Source organism: Petaurus breviceps, unplaced genomic scaffold, assembly GCF_028583685.1.
Source record: "Petaurus breviceps papuanus isolate PSGF00001 unplaced genomic scaffold, PetGlider_PUasm1.0 140, whole genome shotgun sequence".
NCBI classification, from domain to species: domain Eukaryota; kingdom Metazoa; phylum Chordata; class Mammalia; order Diprotodontia; family Petauridae; genus Petaurus; species Petaurus breviceps.
The window spans coordinates 50133131-50153053 of record NW_027185698.1 but is presented as its reverse complement, the minus strand read 5'-3'; the positions used below and the strand labels follow the sequence as shown (position 1 = coordinate 50153053).

The following is a 19923-nucleotide window of genomic DNA, read 5'->3' as shown; positions in this document are numbered from 1 at the left end:
CTTAGGGAGGGAATGACATACACACTAAATAGGGTATCTCACCCTACAGGAGAGTAGGGGGTAAGGGGATGGAAGGGAGGGTAGGCTGGGGGGAGGGGGAGGGAAGTTAGAAACACACACTTTTGAAAAGGGACAAGGTCAAAGTAGAGAATAGAACAAGTGGGGGGTGGGATAGGATGGAGGGAAATACGATCATTCACAATATATCCACTATAGAAATGTTTTGCATAGCTACATGTATACAACCTATATTGAATTGCCTGTCTTCCCAGTAAGGGTGGGTGATGAGGGAGGAAGGGAAAGAATCTGGAATTCAGAGTTTTAAAATCAAATGTTTAAAAATATATATGTTGTTATTATTTTTTTTACATGCAACTGGGAAATAAGCTATACATGCACTGGGGCATAGAGATGCATCTTGCCCTACTGGAAAGTTGGAGGGGAAATGGGGGAGGATATAGGAGAGAGCAAATTGGGGGAGGGGGTATACAGTGGGATTGCTGTTTTGGGATGATGGGTAGGGGAAAGATAGGGAGAAAATTTGTAACTCAAAATCTTGTGGAAATGAATGATGCAAACTAAAAGTAAACAAAACTTAATTTAAAAAAAGATTAGGTCTTTGGAGGAATTTTGTATGATTTTGACAAATGCACAGAAGACACCTTGAGAGCATTTAATAGGTACACTACCAAATCAGATACTTAAAAAAAAAAACCACTAACAGGCACGATGGGGTCTTGTATTCTGGATGGCTTTCTGTCACTGTAACTGTGACCATATAAATAGACTTCTGTATAATATTGTTTGTAAAAATCTTCCTTCATTGAAATGTTTAAATGCTTCATCAAGGGTGTCTTCATTTTGTCTGTAGATTACTCATAAAGATTTTGTAGAGATGGGAAAGAAGACATGAGTTGCTGTTTATTGATAGTTTTTCATTTGCTTCTTATATAATAAGGTCTATGATTTTTTCGCCCCAAGGACTGGATATTTTCTGTTAGTTCAAATGTATTAAGAATCCCTCCCTTAATGCCCTTAATTTTATTTTCTTTCCAGCATGGACCTCATCTTTGTATATTTGATTTAGTATAGCTTAGTTCTTCTGAGCTTTGTTTTTTTTTTTATAGTTTTTTCCTTTTATTTTTTAGTTTACATCATTCATTTCCACAAGATTTTGAGTCACAAATTTTCTCCCCATTTTCCCCCTATGCACACCCCAAAACAGTGATCCCACTGAATATCCCCTCCCCTAATCTGCTTTCTCCTATATCTTACCCCATCCCCCCTCCAACTTTCTAGTAGGGCATGGTGGATTTCTATGCCCCAGTGCCTGTATATCTTATTTCCCTGTTACATGTAAAATAATAATAATAATACTATTTATATGTTTTATAAACATTTGATTTTAAACCTTTGAATTCCAGATTCTTTCCCTACCTTCCTCGTCACCCATCCTTACTAGGAAGATAAGCAATTCAATATAGGTTGTACATGTGTAGCTATGCAAAACATTTCCATAGTAGATATATTGTGAAAGACTGACTATATTTCCCTCCATCCCATTCCACCCCCCCACTTGTTCTATTCTCTACTTTGATCCTGTCCCTTTTAAAAAGTGTGTGCTTCCAACTTCCTGCCCCCCAGCCTACCCTCCCTTCCATCATTCCCTTCCCCGCTACTCTACTGTAGGGTGAGATATCCTATTTAGTGTGTATGTCATTCCCTCCCTAAGCCAAATTCATTGAGAATAAGGTTGACTCATTCCCTTTTGCTTCCTGTTCTTCCCCTCCATTGTAACAGTTTTTCCTTGCCTCTTCTATATGAGATAATTTACCCCATTCTGTCTCTCCCTATCTCCTCTCATTATATTCTCTCACATCTTAATTTCACCTTTTAAGTATCATCCCTTCCTATTCAACTGGTCCTATACCCTCTATGTATACCTGTACACATATACATATACATATGTATTCATACGCCCATATACCCCCATATAGAAATATATATGTATGTATACATATATGTGTATATGTGTGTGTATACATTTTTATTCCCTTCAACTATTCTCATACTGAGAAAAGACAAATAAGTCACAATTATCGTTTTCCACGTAGGAATGTAAGTAGTTCAACTTTGTTAAGTTCCTTATGACTTCTTTTCCCTGTTTACCTTCTCATGCTTCTTGTATCTGAATGTCACATTTTCTATTCAACTCTGGTTTTTTCTTTTTTCTTATAAAAAAAAATTTTTTTTTGGAGGGCAATTGGTGGTAAGTGACTTTCCCAAAGTCACATGGCTAGTAAGTGTGTCTGAGGCTGGATTTGAACTCAGGACCTCCCAACTTCAGGGCGGGTGCTCTATTCACTACGCCACCAAGTCGCCCCATCAACTCTGGTTTTTTCACCAAGAATGCTTGAAAGTCCTCTATTTCATTGAATGACCATATTTTCCCCTGAAACATGATACTCAGTTTTGCTAGCTAGGTGATCCTTGGTTTTAATCCCAGCTCCTTTGACCTTGGAAATATCATATTCCATGCCCTTTGATCCCTCAGTGTAGAAGCTGCCAGATCCTCTGTTATCCTGATTGTGTTTCCACAGTATTCAGATTGTTTCTTCCTGGTTGCTTGTAATATTTTCTACTACATCTGGGAACTCCAGAACCTGGCTATAATATTTCTAGGAGTTTTCTTTTGCGGATCTTTTTCAGGAGGTGATTGGTGGATTCTTTCAACCTCTATTTTGCTCTCTGGTTTTCCTTGAGAATTTCCTGAAGGATGATTTCTAGGTTCTTTTTTTGATCATGGCTTTCAGGTAGTCCAATAATTTTTAAATGATCTCTCCTGGATCTATTTTCCAAGTCGGTGGTTTTCCCAATGAGATATTTCACATTGCCTTCTATTTTTTCATTTGTTTGGATCTGTTTAATAGTATCTTGATTTCTCATATACTTACTAGCTTCCATTTGCTCCACTCTAATTCTGAAGGAATGATTCTCTTCAGTGAGCTTTTGAGATTCTTTTTCCATCTGGCAGATTTGGCTTTTAAAGGTATTCTTCTTATTGACTTTCGGCTTCTTTTGCCATTTTAGTTAGTCTGTTTTTTAAGGTGTCATTTTCTTCAGTCAGGTTGTTGACTCTCATTTCATCATTTTCTTGCATTGTTCTCATTTCTCTTCCCAATTTTTCCTCCAGTTCTCTTATTTGGTTTTCAAAATCCTTCTTAAGGTCCTCTATGGCTTGTAACCAGTTCATATTTTTCTTGGAAGCTTTTGGTGCAGGAGTTCTGACTTCACTGTCTTCCTGCCATTCCATGCTTTGATCCTTTTTGTCCCCCAAAAAGGAGTCCGGAGTTGGACCACTGTGCTTGCCTTGCTTCCCTCGTTTGCTCACGTTGCCACTCAATTACTTGACTTTTGAGCTTTTTGCCACAGTAGAACTCTGCCTGCAGAGGAGGAGGTTTGTCCCAAATTGCTGGGGTTTTTGCAGCTGCTTGAGCTATTAGGTGGGTGCCTTCTCTGAAGCCTCCCCACACTCTGGCACACTGGTCACACACCCCAAGACCTCCATCCTAAGCCACAGTCCAGATCCAAGCAGGTTAAAGCAAGAGTGGATTATCCCTCAGACTGGCTGCTTGGTCCCTCTACTATCTGCAGACCAGGAACTCTGAAGCAGCCAGCTGCATGGCCACAGCACCTCAGCCACTTCTCCTCCAGGAGCTAAAGGCCTGAACACACTCCCAAACTCCAGTTCACAAAGTCCACACTGCACTGAACTCTCACTTTGGTAGTATCTCTGGGCTGATAATTCTGGAAACCTCCACAGTTGCTGGTGATCTGAAGTTCCTCCAGCTGGCGGCTGGTTGTGGTCTCTCTGAGGCTAAAACGTCAGGCTGGAGTGTGACTGGGCTCGGCTCCCAACATGCTGCGCTGACCCCTTCCTGCTGGCCTGCCGGACTGTCCTCAGTGGGAGGTTAGCTTCTCTGTGTCATTTTGAGGGTTCTGTAGCTCCAAAGTTTGTTCAGAGTCACCTTTTACATGAATTGGAGCAGGTGGAAGTGGGAGCCCCACAGAAGTCGTGTTTCTACTCCACTATCTTGACAAGGTTTGTTTCTTTAGGGACATTTCTACAACTTTATAGAACACTCATGGAGGGAAGACAAGGACAGTGTCCCAGTCTTCAGGCTTGAGATCCGTTATGTGGAAAAGGAACTAGACTCGTTCTGCTTGTCCCCAGTGGGCAAAACTAGGAGTAGTGGAATTAGGTCTGAGGTGTAGATCATGTGATCCCCAAGCGAAGTGGGGGGGCTCCCTTGGTAGTTCATTCATTTTCCCTCACAATGGTTCTTTACACAAATGAATGATCGATTGTTGTAGATATGTGGTAGCGAGGGTACTAGGTGACCTCTGATAACCATTCTGATTTTGAGATTCTGGGCCTTGAATTGAATACAGTCACTTGGTAGGGACATAAAGCATAAATGCTTGTTGATTGCTTTGTAAACATGTGAAATCAAGTATTTGTGATAACTGCTATCCTGTTTGTTCTAACATGGGAAATTATTCATAACTTGAAAACACATATACAAGGACTTAAGAACATATTTTCATAGTTTGCGATATTGTCATTTATGTTATGCTGGCATTTGTAATCTTAAATTAATCTTTTTCAGTTTGTGAAGCTGCACAAGATATCACAAGGCTGAGAGAAGTGGTTCATTGTCATCAGTATTTTTACAAGGAAAATGAAGATTAGTTTTTAAAGTAAGTATATTTTCCTTTTTTGAAACATTAACCTTCTGCAAAATAAAAATATGTGATATAGGGGCGGCTAGGTGGCGCAGTGAGTAAGAGCACCGGCCCTGGAGTCAGGAGGACCTGAGTTCAAATTCGACCTCAGACACTTAACACAAAAACTAGCCGTGTGACCTTGGGCAAGTCACTCAACCCCAACTGCCCTCCAAAAAAAAAAGAGAGAGAAATATGTGATATAGTATGTGCTTGGCAAAGAACCTAGAATCTAGTTCAGCACATTTGTAGTAATGGAAGTATTGCTACCAACTGCCCAGTCTTTCCTTAAACCATGCTCCAGTCAGAAGGAGGTAAGGGCCAAATCAGGCAACATGCATTTATTGAGCACCTCCTATGTGAGAGGCCTTCATGCCCTGGGGAAACAAAGGCAGAACAAGTGAGACAGCCTCTTCCTTTAAGGACTTTAACCTGAATGAGGGAGACAACATGTGCACTTATCTGTGTCGAGAAAGTAATGAGATGTGCATACAAGGTAGTTGAGGGTGAGGAGGAAAGGAAAGACCAGGAAAGAAGAAAGTGATGCTTGAGCTGAGTCTTGAAGGGAAACCAGGAATTCCAAGAGGTAGGAATGTATTCTAGACATGGGGTACAGTCAGAGTAAAAGCATGGAGATGGAATGATCGTGTAGTTCAGTGAGTAGTCATATATGACTGAATTGAAGAGTTTTGAAAAGAGTCAAATGTAAAAAATAGGGGCCAGGCTGTAAAGAGATTTAAAGTGGTAAACAGGGGAGTTTCTGTTTGAGATAATATGGAGTTTGTTGAACAGGGAATCTTAAGAAAATCCTTTTGGTGGCTGCATAGAGGATGGATTAGAGTGAGGAGAGGCTTAAGGCAGGGAGACTACTCCTGGCAAGAGATAATGAGGGCCTGAACTAGGTTGGTGCTTGTGTGAGGGGGGTAAGTGTGTGAATTCTAGAGATGTTAAGAACAAGCTTCATCATTTGTCTGGAATGAGTGGGACCGAAGAGGGAGGATGAAAGCAAGACTGGAACCTTGGTTGGAAGGGTGGTGGTGTTTTTGGCAATTATAGGGAAGTTTCAAAGCAGAGTAGGTTTAGGAGAGAAAAGAGCTCTTTTTGAAACATGTTAATCTTGAGATGACTGCAACATTCAATTTTAATTATCTAATAGTGGTTATTTATGTAGGCCTTGAGCTCAGAAAAGAAACAAGGACTGGATATGTAGATCTGGGAGTCATCGGCAAAGAGGTAGTGATTGAATCCATGAGCGCTTATGATATCCCTCGAGCGTAAAGGGAAAGAGAATGGGGCCTAGGACCGAACCTTGGAGTACAACCACAGTTAATGTACATAACATGGATGATGAATCAGTGAAGGAGGCTGAGAAGGAATGGTTAGACAGGAGGACCAGGAGAGAGCAGAGGATAAAGCTTAACTGGTTCACTAAGCAGTCAGGATTGAGAAGGGAAGAAGCTCACCATGGAAAGGGCGATGACCTGGAAAATTAATGACAAGTGGAGAGATAGCAAGTTCACCAAGGAGAAAGCCTCAGTTTGGGACTAGAGAGGTCAGGGAGCAATGAAATGATGGGAGATCTGTAATGACACAAGGAAGTGGTTATACCAGTGGATGATGGCAGACTGGAAGGTGTGACCATCTCTTTGAAGCTGAGGTGGAAGTGGAAGTGTACATAGGAGTTAAGCAGATTGAGGAGCTGGAAAATTAGGATTCTCTGAGGGATCATTAGTAGATAAGTCAAAGTCTCCCAGCATGAGAGTAGGAGTTGGGATGGAGATGTGAGCCAAGTATTGAATTGGGAAAGTGTACCTGAGTCAGTAAATATGGACTGTAGGATGCAGATTGGGTGATAAGTACAGATATTAGGAACCTCAGAGCAGGAGAGATTGCTGAGCCATAGTGGCAGACAGAGGATCTACAAGCATAATTTTTGAGGAGCAAGGAATATTCTGCCTTCCCCACTTGAAACAGTTATTCAAGGGATGTGAGCAAAAGCAACACCAGTACTAGAAAGGAAGGCCTCATCCAGGAAGTGCCTCATCTCACTGGGGCTTGAAAATCATGGGAGGAAGAGCTTTAAAGTGAGGGGAAATTTCTTAAATCTAGACTGGGAGTTCCAGAGAGCACAATGTAAGGAACAGGAAGATATGGAATGACCATAGTATGGCAACATGGACATCAGTGGGGTTGAGAGGCTGGACAACAGGGCTGTAGAGTGCAAACTTTCTCTTCTGAAATCTGGGGTTTAATATCACAGAGTTAGGGGAAGAGGTAAGAGCGAGTGCTATAGAGTTTTCCACCTGGTGTTTTGAGGCGCGAGAGTGACGTATGCCCCTCCTAACAGGAAGGAGAAGTGGCAGCCTGCTATTGTATGACTAGCAATATTTAGTCCCTCATCAGAACATTTCCTCAACTTCTGTTGTGTGAAAACATCTTGAATGATAATGCACTAGCTTCTGTAAACAGATTGCAAAGAAACAGGAATATAGCACACCTGATCTCAGGATTTTATGCTCTAACTTAGGTATTGATTGAATGGCTGCTAAGTTCCAGTACTATAATAGGCCCTGAGGAAGATATCTTGAAGAGAAAAGACATTTCTATCATCAGGAAGATGTCTCCATGACTTGTTGGGTCACCCAAATTTTTTATTCTTTGGAGATTGTGGTGTTCCATGATTTCCAGCCATACAGCATGACTTCTTCAGATTTGGTTTAAAAAAATGCACACACAAAAAAACCCTGTAACAAATAATCATAGTCAAGTAAATGTGATTGCCATATTGGTTGTGTCTTATAATGTATATGTTATTCTGCGTTTTGAGTCCAGTGTCTATCAAGAGGTGGGTAGTGTGCTTCATCATTAGTTCCCTAGATGAATAGTTGGTTATTAGATGTTGTCATTTTGTAAATAGTTCTCCTGAATGCTCACCTCACTATACATCAGTTCATACAAGCTTTCTCAGATTTCATCTGTCCTTTGGTCATTTCTTGCAGTGCAATAATATTCCATTACATTCATATACCATACTCTCTTCAGCCATCCCTCAATTGATGGCTACCCACTTCATTTTAATTCTTTGCTAGAACAGAAAGTGCTGCTATAAATAATTTTGTACATATGGATCTTTTCCCTCTTCTATCTCTTTGGGGTATATGCTTAATCATACTTATTCTTGAATAAAGTATTCATGATATGCAGGCATGAGACTTCTTAGTAATCTACAAGTCTTTGGCCTCTTTCAGTATCAGTCCTATTTTCCCACCTTTTTTTTCTATCATCAATTCTTGCCTTTGCATTGAAGTCACTGAATATTAAGGTATGTGTAATGTAGACTTGGTTTAGAGATGATTATTGAGTTATTTATAGAATTTTTCTATTTCTTCATTCTTTAAAGTCAGTGTTACTGCAGAAGCTGCAGTTATCTTCAAGGATGTTTGGTTGTGCACAAAGTGGTGAGAATGACCAAATGGCCCCTGAAAAGATGCTTGTTAAAATTTACTCAAGCAACTTGTTTATTTGCCTCACCAAAAAAGAACCTTTGAGCCTTCCTTCTATTTAACTGCAACTTGTTTATTTCTTCTTGTTTCGTTTCTAGCAAGATTATCATGTAGTAAGACTGTCCTTCATGTACTCTGCAGTCCTGTATCCAGTCTCCACTCTTTACACAAGCCCCATGGATTGCTCAATCCCAGCTCACTTTTGCTTCTTATAGTCCCTAATTTCCTGCAGAGCTCATCTTAAACATCACATGCTAAATGAACCTTTCTTTTCTCACACATACACACCACCCCCTCCATTAGTGCCTTAACTCTAAAATTATCTTCTACTTGTTTTGTATATAATGTGACTATCTGTATGTATGTAGTCTCCTTCCGTAGAATTTAAGGTCCTTGAGGGCAGTGTGTGTTTGGTTTCTGTCTCCAGCACTGTGTCTAGTGCTAGCAGGTGACTGTTGATTGATTGGCCAAAAATCTCACATTTAGTGTCAAAAGTTAAATTAAGTTCATCAGTAACATAGCTCTATGGTCCATTTTGTGTTTTTATTTTGTTTATTTGTTTGTTTTATGGGTTTCGTGACCAAAAAAAAGTGGTCAGTCTATTGGCCAGCTTGCTGATGAGTATATTTTCACTCATCCGTGCTGGTCCTAAAATAGAGGCATAAGCTTTATTCAGGTCTATTTAAAGCCTTTGCTGGTAGAGTTTCAGAGAATCCAGGGTAACTTCCACACCGAGAAGAGACATTGGAATCAGTTTTTTTTTTTTTTTGTATTGAAAAAGACTACACTAACAGAATTTTATAGTTAGAAGCTGCTGTCTAGACCAGAGTCTTAACTTGGGATCCATGAACTTGGTTTTAAAAAGTATTTGAATAGTTTTTTCAATATAACTGGTTTTTAGGGGTGGTTAGGTGGCACAGTGAGTAAAGCGCTGGCCCTGGAGTCAGGAGGACCCGAGTTCAGTTCCGGCCTCAGACACTTAACACCCACACAAAAAAACTAGCCTTGTAACCTTGGGTAAGTTACTTAACCCCAATTGCCCTCCAGAAGGCAAAATATACATACATATATATATATATAACTGGTTTTCCACACATTCTTACTTATTGTTTTATTTAAAAACAGTGTTCTGAGAAAGGAGTATTGGCTTCACCAGACTGCCTAAGGGGTCTGTAACATAAGAGAGGTTAAGGACCTATAATCTAGACCAGTTCCATACCTGATACATGAATCTTCTCTGAAACATTTGTGACAGGTTGTCATCTCTCCTATATTTGAACAGTGTTGAGGAATTCCCTGAGGAAACCCATTTTATATAAGCATAACAGCATTGTATCAAAAAACAATTTTGAATGACTTGAGAATTTCAGTCAGTACATTGACTAGCCATGTCTGCAGAGGACATGTGATGGAGCTTGTTGCCCATCTCCTGATAGGTGATGGATTCAAGATGCAGAAAAAACTGAGGTTTTTCTTCTTTCTTTGTCTTCATTGGGGGAGGAGGAAGGAGGCTTTGCCAAACAGAAGAGGACCTTTGGGACATTTTAAAGCAGTTCATGGAGGGGACAAATGAAAGTTCAGATTGAAGTACAGATGGGCACCACATTCTTACCCATCAAAACAGAGGCAACTAGGTCAGAGTCCAAGGTTGTTGTATAAGGGAAATGATGATAATGGTCATGGTGTAGACTAGGCAGCATGTGACAGTGACAGTGGCCAGGAAGCAGGAAGTCCACAGCCATGTGACTGAGAAAAGGCCATTTGATTTGGCAGTTGAGAGCATTGGTAACTTTGGCAAGAGCAGTTTCAGTTGAATTATGAAGATTGGAAACCAGATTGCAGAGGATTTAGAAAATAGGAAGGAGGACAGGAAGTAGAAGCATTAAGTGATGACTACTTTTTCAGATGCTTAGCTGAAATGGGGAGCATAAAGGGTGAGAGTAGGGATTGTGGAATGAAGTAAATGTGTTTTGTTTTTTTAAAGATGAGGGGAGATATGGTCAAGTTTATGGGCAACAAGGGAACAACTAGTAGGTAGTGAGAGAATAGAGATGAGAGTATAAGGTTGCTAGTGGGGCTGTCTACTAGAAAAGACTGGAGAAATGGAACGAGGGGCCCATGTAGAGGTGTTGGCCTGGTTAAGGAGAAGGGCCACCTCTTTATTTATCTAAACTAGATTAAAAGAAGAGTTAGTTGGGAAAGACAACTGAGTGATGTGACATGGTGACAGGGAACTCACTAGGAATGGCTTTCATTTTTTCAGAGAAGTACAAGGTGATGTGCTCAGCTAGGTGCAAGGACACTTTTATGGGAGACTGGAGGAAGGATGTGAATGTTTGAAATAGCTGCTGCAGTGGAGCCTGGGATAGCAAATTGATTAGAGAGGAATAAAGTGATAAAGTGAGTGACCAGCTGAGATTAGATGACATTAATTGGTGGTTGACCCTGTTGACATAGTTACATGATTTACTCTAGCACCATTCATCTGCACTTGAATAGTCCCAAAGGAGGCAGTTGGTGGGAGTTACCTAGGGTTGGTATTTGTTAGTAGGCAATAGGATAAGGGGGGAGAAGGATTTGAGTGTAAAGATGTGGTTTACCAAGGAGTAGAGATATAGGAAAGGAGGAGAGAATAGCCAGTGTTTTCTGACCCCTCTTCAGATTTCTTTGCCTCCTTTTTTTAAATACAGTGACATAAAAATAAAGTGACAAAAGTCTATTAAATATCTGTGAAATAGAGTGTAGCATAATATCATTACCCTGTCCTTGTCTATCATATTCCTTTCAATATGTCTCAGTATCAGTGTCATGTTGGCTTTTTTCAACATTGCTGACTCATACTCAGATTATGGTTGACTGTGACCTTTCAGACTGATTTTAAAAATACATACACACACAGAGTTTTCCTTGGTCTTGGCAGTACTTTGTAGTGAGAAGAACCCAGGATTTGTAGTCAGAAGAAGACCTGGGATAAATTCCTGGCTCTGCCAATTAGTAGTTCGACAAGACTAGATAAATCATTTATCCCCTTGGATCTTTGATTTCCTCATCTGTAAAGTGGAGATGAAAATACTTGCACTACCAGATTCAAATGATGTAAATCACTTCCTAACTATAACCTACATTTGAGTTATTGCCTTATGTTTGTTTTATGGACTTTTTGTCTCTAAGTGGCACTTTTATGTGTTTAATTTCATGATGATTTGATCCTGTGAGTCTTAGGTTTTGGTAGGGTAATTTTTTACTCTTTTATTGGTGGTATTAATAATCTAATTCAGTATAATTTGAAGTTCATTGAGACTGGCCTCAGTTCCTTTATTCAGCTCTTAAATTTAGATATTAGATAGAATGGGTCTCAGCCTGATGCTTTGCATTCTGCATTTGTTGTTGATAGCTTCAGTTATGTCCAAGTCTTTGTGATCCCATTTGGGGTTTTCTTGGCAAAGAATGGTTTGCCATTTCTTTCTCCAGCTCATTTTACAGATGAGAAAACTGAGGCAACCAGGGTTAAGTAATTTGCCCAGGGTCACACAGCTAGTAAGTGTCTGAAGCCAAGTTTGAACTCTGGTCTTCCTGATTGCAGGCCAAGCACTTTTATCTACCACACCCCCTAGTTGCCTGCTTACCTTCTACTGGGTCCTGACAGTTGAGACAGCCATGGGCCTTCTAGTACCCTATTCTCTTAACTTAGTTGCCAGTTGTCTTTTCTTTTCAGGATTATAGTTTTTAAACTTGGGGAGACTGTCCAAACGGATAGAGTTAACAGCTTTGAAGTCACGATTTCATCTGTTGCTTCTCACTTGTTTTTAAATTAAAGTCTCGCATAATTTGTTCTTCACAGAGCCATCTTGATCATACCTTATGGTTTTTTACTTATTTGAGCACTTGAAGAGTTTTCTCGGTGTGGGCACTCTCTCTTGATGACATAGATCACCATCTCTTTATAACTTTGGTAAACAAACTTTGAGAATTGCTATGGCTAAAAAAATTAATTATCTTAAAGCCCATCTGGTATAGCCCCTTAGTATAGCTGTTGGGAACCCAGAAGTGACCTCCTTCCTGGGGAGGACTTTAGTGTAGGTATGCCCTTTTAGGAGTTTGCAAATAGATTGATTGTGTTTAGTTTGTTCCTAGGTATTGATGTTAAGCTTTTCCCTTTTTAAAAGGTACTTAATGTTTCCCCCCACCTTTCACTATTCAGGAGTTCTTACCCTCTTCAGTGACATTAATTTCTTAAGTACCTTGGTATATGCCACTGGTATCACTAATATGAGTACAATCAGATTTTTTTTTAAAAAATATTCTTTAATTCTTAATATCTAGAATAGGTGGGGGCTGGCTCCCAAGTAGGCAAAGACTGTATTTTGAGTAGGATTTAGAATAAGAGAATCTGGATTCAAATTTCCATTCTACCACTGTGTGATACTTGTCAAATCCTTTCCCCTCTCTGGGCATTTTTGGTCATCTGTAAAATGAACAGGTTAAACCAGATAGTGGTTCTCAAAAGTGTGGCCCAGGATTTTGGGGGGTTCTTGAGTCCTTTATAGGTCAAAACTACTTTCATAAGAATAAGATATCTGGTAAGACATATGGTTAATATCAATATAACCCACATAAATATGGTCTTTAGTTTTTAAGTGTCTCAGGGATCCTGAGACAGAAATATTTGAGAACTGATGAACTAGATGATTTATAGGGTCCCTTTTAACCCTAAATCTATTCCTGTGTATGTTCTCTATGCCAGTTACTGTTCAACTTGACTTAATCATTTCTATTTAATTTTATTTTTTTTTTTCATATATTAATCTTCAGTGATCTGACTTAATTACCAGTCTATTATTTCATTTATCTTTTCATTCTGGAGTTTTGGGTTTTGTCAAATTATGGCCACTGATTTATTCATCTTTAATCTTTTTTTTTATATACAGGCAGAGATTGTTCCTGAGACTGTAGAATTATGTTTTTGAACTCACTAGCTTCCTTCTCTTGCCTTTCAAGCTTTATCTTATTTTTGAATTAATGTCTTTTTTTCTCCCTTTTTTGTTTTTTAGTTTACATCGTTCATTTCCACAAGATTTTGAGTTACAAATTTTTTCCTCATTTTTCCCCTACCCACCACCCCAGAATAGCAATCCCACTGAATATCCCCTCCCCCAATCTGTTCTCTCCCATTGAATTAATGTCTTGAACCTGTGAAAATTTGCCTTCCTCAAGATCATTTTCCTGATTGCAAGAACATAGATTTAGAGCTGGGAGAGACTGTAGAGATCATGTAGTGCAACCAGTTCGTTTTACAGATGAGGAAACTGAGGCCCAAAGAAGTTAAGTAACATCTGGCAGGTGGATGGTGCAGTAGACAGCTGAACCTGAAATTTGGGAATACCAAAGTTCAAATCTGGCCTTCAGTACTTAGCTGTGTGACCCTGGGCAAGTCCCTTTGCTTCTTCTGCCTCTATGTAAAATGGGGACAATAACAGTGTCTCTCAGAGCTTATGTGAGAATAAAATGAGATCATTTTTTAAAAGTCCTATATTAATGCTGTTATAATTTTTTATGTCATCATCATCATCATCACCAACCACCATTACTCTCATTCCTTTGATCTCACAGCTAACAAGTGAAGGTGGGATTTGAATCCAACTCCCAAGTTCATTCTCTTTTCTATCTACCAGTCACGTTGACTTGTTTCCTTCTTGCTTTCTTAGGATCTTAAATTTTGATTGTTTCTGCATAGGCTTTCATCAGCTTTTAGTTCTTCAAATAAATCTTCCCCTTTAGAAGAGCATCTGTCAGACTGATTGTTCTATTTTCTGCTTAGAATTTTTTCCCAGGGCAGTACAAAATTGTCTGATAATCAGTGGGCTTGCTTTTTCTTTTTCTTTTCTGACCTTAACAAGTATTGAGTAAAATGAACAATTCCATCTACAGCACAGAAGAGAAAAAGGATTGCACACAAAACTGTGAATTTCCATCTCTGTTTTATAAGTTTATAAGTTTAACATGTAACTTTCAAAGCTATCCTATTTATAGGACTATATCTTAATATAAAGCATTGATAAGTCAACCAGGGAAAGCCTTCTTCCTGAAGCAAATATACATCTTTTCAATAACAGTGTTTTTCCAGTGATGATGTATGGCTTCAAGTCATAATACAGTCTTCAAAAAATTGAAGTCAAGGATAACAGAAAGGTGTGGTGAGTGTAAGATGACTACAACAAATTGTGCATAAGGTATTAATTATGTGGAAGTTTTGTAAAAGGAATTGTGAAAGAAGGTTTGCAGGACAGGCTCAGAGCTGGTTCACAACCAGAGTTGAGGAATCACTGTTGACCAGTCTCTTTCCTGGTATCCATGCTTTGCCAAACGTGCTGGGTAGACTTCTGAGGTGAATTGAATTCATGAGGATGTTATGGAAAAGAGTCGTTTGGGATAGATAGGCATGAATGTGTTGTATTTGTATCATTGGAAGGAATACACATAGATGATATCACATCTCATGCTGTTTTGTGTAATAGGTACTTGGGACCATTTGACTTTTCCATTTTCTTACTCAGTGAAAATTTTGAAATTTCTAAATTTTCAGTTATATTTTGCTTATTTGTATTTTTATCTTCAGGGCTTAATACAGTTTCCAGCATTTAATAAGTGCTTAGTAAATGTTTTTCCTACTCCTTTTTCCATTCTCAACTCTTAAGACCTACCTTTTATCCTGCTTCTTTTTTTATAACTGCTTCTTTTGGTGAAATTTTGGAAGGAATGTCTTAAACTGGCTACTGGAAGTGTGCTGATAAATTGGATGAGGGAGAAGAAAAGAGTTGTAACTTGACTGAAGTCCTTAATTCTGGGGGTATATAAGTAGGAGAGAGTTAAAAATAAATATAACCTAACTTTGAGTAATTATAATAACAGGCACTGGTCAAACTTTTTAACATAAATCATTCTGAGAATCTTGACCATACTATCTACATCTACTTTTACTTTTGGTGACATCTTCCTTACTTGAAATTTCAGTCTTTGCTGGTAGGAAATCGTCCAAAGTCACTATTTTGGGGGCCCTGCAATCAGTCCATTTCAGATATTACACTTTTCTGGGGGAGTACATTGGCCATATTATGAGAGAAACTTTTCAAATTTAAAAGATTATTTTATATGACAACATACTTCAGGCACAATTGAGAACCAGTACCAGAAGGTATTTTTAAAAATTGTTTAACTAATTTCATAGCAGACCCATGTGAAGTCTTACATATGATGTCAGTATCTGCCTGTTAGTAATGAGCAACAGTGAGCTTTTGATTACCTCTTCTAGTGAATGGAAGGGAAGGAAGGAGGTCATTCCAAATGATAATACCTATAAATTATAGAGATAACATGGTATAATGGACAAAACCCTGGAGGGGACCTTGGTTTGAATTGTGCTTCATATACTGTCTATATATTGTCTAGGGACTATAGGCAAGTTACTTACATTGAGAGCCTCAGTTTTATTGACTTTATAATGAGGATAATAAAACTTCTACTGCTTACCTAAGAGAGTGGTTGAAAGGAAAATGCTTTTCCACCTTTAAAGAGACATGTAAATATGAATTCTAAAACTTCATCACTATTTGTTTTGTTTTAAAAGCAATTGGGGTTAAGTAACTTGCCCAAGGTTACACAGCCAGTTATTTTGTGTGGGTGTTAAGTATCTGAGGCCGGAACCGATCCTGGGTCCTCCCGACACCGGGGCTGGCACTCTTACTCACTGCGCCACCTAGCCGCCACATCCTATTTGGTTTTGCAGTACTTTGTGCCCACATTTGAGAGGGGGAGGGAGGGGGGGTGGAGAGGGAGAGAGGGAGGGAGGGAGAGGGAGAGGGAGAGAGAGGGGGAGGGGGTGCCTTAAGTTCAGAGAATTCAGTTGAAAGAAATACATGGAGCCTTGGAACGAAATCCTGATTTCAGAGGAGCTAGAGAATGTTTTTCACACTTAGCTGCTATCACTGTGTTCTTCCACTCAGCTCACTTTTAACACTAACTTAAGAAGTATGGTATAATGTATCACATATGCCCTATAGGATCATACACAGAGAGCTGTCTTAGAAGCACCTGGGTTCAGGTCCCTCCCTTGACATATCCTGATGGTGTGACCCTGGGCAAATCCCTGAAACTCTTGAGTGTTCTAACCAATTCTCTGAATGACTGAGGATGGAGGGAGTTTCCTTATCTAGAAGTTCCCTGCATCATTGAAATGACAGATTTCTTCCTTATCCTTAAATGAAGCAAGATAAGCTCCTGTTATTTCAAAGGTTTGAAGTACCATACAAAGGCATTAAATATTTTAATACTCCAGTTTACTAGTACTGAGGAGGTGGAGCTGGTTGGAAAAGAGGTTTAGCATATTCCTTGCTTCCCATTGCAGTTTCTAGACTCTTCTTCTACCACCAACACTGAGAAATCTATCCTCCTTTGAAGTTCATTCGATCCATATTTATCTCCCAGTCAAGATTCTGGTTGCTGTTGTCTACCAACCTCTAGGGGCACTCTTTTTCTTCAATTAATACAGTACCTGGCTTTCAGTCTTTCTTTCCTCCTCAACTCCTGCCATCATATAAGGGATTTAAGCATACCTATTGATAACCTCTCAGTTCCTCAACTACCTCAGCTCCACAGACACCTTTGATTTTGCCATCACTGACAAGTATTCTACATCCATGCTCCTGAACCCTGAAATTCCTTTATTTGACCATAATCTCTTGTCACCTCTCTTTGCCTTAGAACTCAAACCCTGTTTTTCATCCTCACTGTGACCTTCATTTCCTCTGTCCCTCATTTCTTTCCTACGCTATCATCTCTGCACTTAAGTCTACAACTGTCTTCCCTTCCCATTTCATACCTTGATAACCTCTATACTACTACTACTATTCACCTCTACACTTCCCTTAGCCTTGCATTGCTTTCACCATCTTTTGCCTTCACTTCTGTTCACATTCTGCTTGAACAAATCTGGAGAAAATAATGAAACTATTCCTATATAAATTTATGTAACATTAAAAAAAACCGTGTATACACTAAAAATATATGTAACATAATATCAACTGGGGCCTCACAGGACAAGGCAATACTTTTACACCTCCCTAATTCACCCACTCTCCCATTCATCGATGTGGCTTTTGCACACCTTTTCATACCACTTTAAACCTCATCCTTATAGCTGAGAAGCTTGTCTCATTTTACTGAAAAAACTGAGGCCATTTGCTAGGAGCGCCCTCTCCTCCCTTTCTCATTTAACATCATTCAGATGCTTTCTACCATTTTCTCTTTCACCCCATCTCACAAGATGTTACCCTTCTTGCCAGGACGCTAACCTTTCTACTTGCATAAGTGTCCCGTTCCATCTCCTCTTTTCTAGCAGATTGCCCATCGTCCTCTCCACTCTCACGCTCACTAATCTTCAATTTCCCCCATTCACTGGTTTCTTCCTTGCTACCCGCAAACATACCCATGTCTCTTCCATTCCCTCCCCCCCGAAAAAAAAATCACTTGATTTATCCATTCATGTTGGCTCCCATGGATTCAGCTATCATCTTTGTGTATATGATAATCAGATCTAACAGCCTGACCTCTAATCTCATTTCTATGACTTCCTTTTAGACACCTTGAACTGGATGTCTTGTAGACATTTTAAAGATAATATGTCAAAAACAACTCATTCCGCCCACCCCACCCCAAAATATCACCTTTTTCCTAAAATACCTATTACTGCCAAGGGTACCATTACCTTCCTGTTACTCAGGCTCCCAACCTAGGTGTCTTTCTTGACTCTTCACTCTTACTCCCAATAGCTAGTCAGTTGCCAAGTGCTATAGTTTCTGCCTTATTAAAATCTCTTGTACCTTGTTCTTTTGTGACATTGCTACCACACTGGTACAAATTCTCATCACCTCATGCCTGGACTATTGTAATAATTTTCTGGTCTCTCTGCTTCAGGTGTCTCCACTCTGTTCCATTACCCACTCATCTGTCAAACTGATTTTCCTAAATTATTTCTGACCATGTCCCCACCACCATTTCCTCTACCCCTGTTCAGTCAACCCCAGTGGCCCCTCCATTGTCTCTGGAATCAAATATAAAATCCTCTGATTGGCTCTTTCACAACCTGACCCCTTCCTTCCTTTCCAGTATTCTTATAACTTTTTACCTCCCATGTATTCCCAGATCCAGTGGAACTGATTTCTTTGGTATTTCTATTACACTATATTCCATCTTCTGACTCACAAGTATTTTTCATTGTTCTACCTCTAGCTTTCTTGGCTTCCTTCAAGTCTCACCTCAGGTTCCACTCAAGAAGCCATTTCTCCTCCTTTATTACAGCACTTTTCTTTGAGTTTATCTACAACTTAACCCCGATTCATCTTGTTTAACATAGTTGTGTTGGCATGATGTCTTTGAGCTCCTTGAGAATGGGCCTACTTTTTGACCCTTCTTTGAGTACTCTCTCAGTGCCTGACAAGTAGTAGGAGCTTAATAAATGCTTGTTGATTGACCAAAGAAGATCCTGAGGTTTTTGAAATAATTCGGTATCAGTATTTAGGTGAATGACAGAAATTGTGGAGGGAAGCTGATCTTTCTATTTTAAATTCCATACAGTATGCATTTATTAAGTACCTGTTTTATACCAGGCTTGGTACTTTTGTGTCAGTCCCTGTCCTCAAGGAGCATTTATCCTAAGAGACCAAATGTATATAAATTACCAGATTGTGATAGGGGTAAGGAAAAGTTTTCATTTGTGTGAAAAAGATACTGGACAGAGGCTTGCACAGTGTGATTTTCCCTCTCATTCCCCTTCCACATATTTTCCCCTTCAGCACATAGATGTTTATGGATGGACAACTGTTGATAAATCCATTGGTTGCCACATAATGAATATCAAAAGAACTTGAGGAGAGGTTTCCCAGCACCTCGAATAAATCCCCCTGTGGTGTGTTTGTGAGAGGGCAGTAAGGAGAACCACAGAGGATAGGCAACACATGTTTAATGTAGTCTACGTGGTTGAAAAAAATGGCCATGTTTACGACACCACATACCAGTTAAGAGTATTGTTTTATTGAGCTGGAGAAGAAGTGGACTTTGTTGTAAGTGGTTCATTATGCAAACAAAAGAACCTGATTTTTTTTCTTTTAATAAAGGACTATTTGGGGGCCTGTTCAGGCTCTACATTGGCTGTTTTTGTCTGGGGGTTCTTAAAAAATAAAGTATGCCACCTTTAAATCAGAAAGATGTAAATCTCATTTGTTGCTAGAGGCACATACAATAAGGCTCTTCCTTACATAAATTTTGGGGTGTTTTGCCCCAGTAGCCGCCATGTCTTCCCCTGAGAGTGCTGTACAGTATGTGAAGTCTAAAACGTGTTTTTGTATTGTGCTTCTCTGCAGGTTTCCAAAAGGTAGCATGAGATTCCTGTCTGTCTGCTAGGTAAATATAGGTAATGGAGCGGACTCTGGACACTCCAAGGTTGACTCTTCTTTTAATGGGATGCCTGTGGATGGATTGAACGTGATCTGGGGGGAGGGGAGAAAGATAAGGGAAGGGCCTACCTCTCTGAGAAGTGTAATTGCAGAAAAATATGTATTTCTGTTTCTGTGTGTTTAAGGGC

At 39.5% G+C, this 19923-nt stretch overlaps 1 protein-coding gene across 5 annotated transcripts in view; it reads left to right on the top strand.

The window, feature by feature from the left end:
• Positions 1–19923, top strand: part of PCGF3 (polycomb group ring finger 3) — a 132809-nt gene that overhangs the window by 32626 nt on the left and 80260 nt on the right. For 4 of the 5 annotated variants that reach the window (XM_069072612.1, XM_069072588.1, XM_069072598.1 and 1 more), the window contains exons 2-3: positions 4671–4761; positions 19703–19742. The gene's annotated coding sequence lies outside the window, so the exon portion shown is untranslated. The remainder of the gene's footprint in view (positions 1–4670; positions 4762–19702; positions 19743–19923) is intronic. The other variant, XM_069072607.1, reaches the window with a different exon arrangement.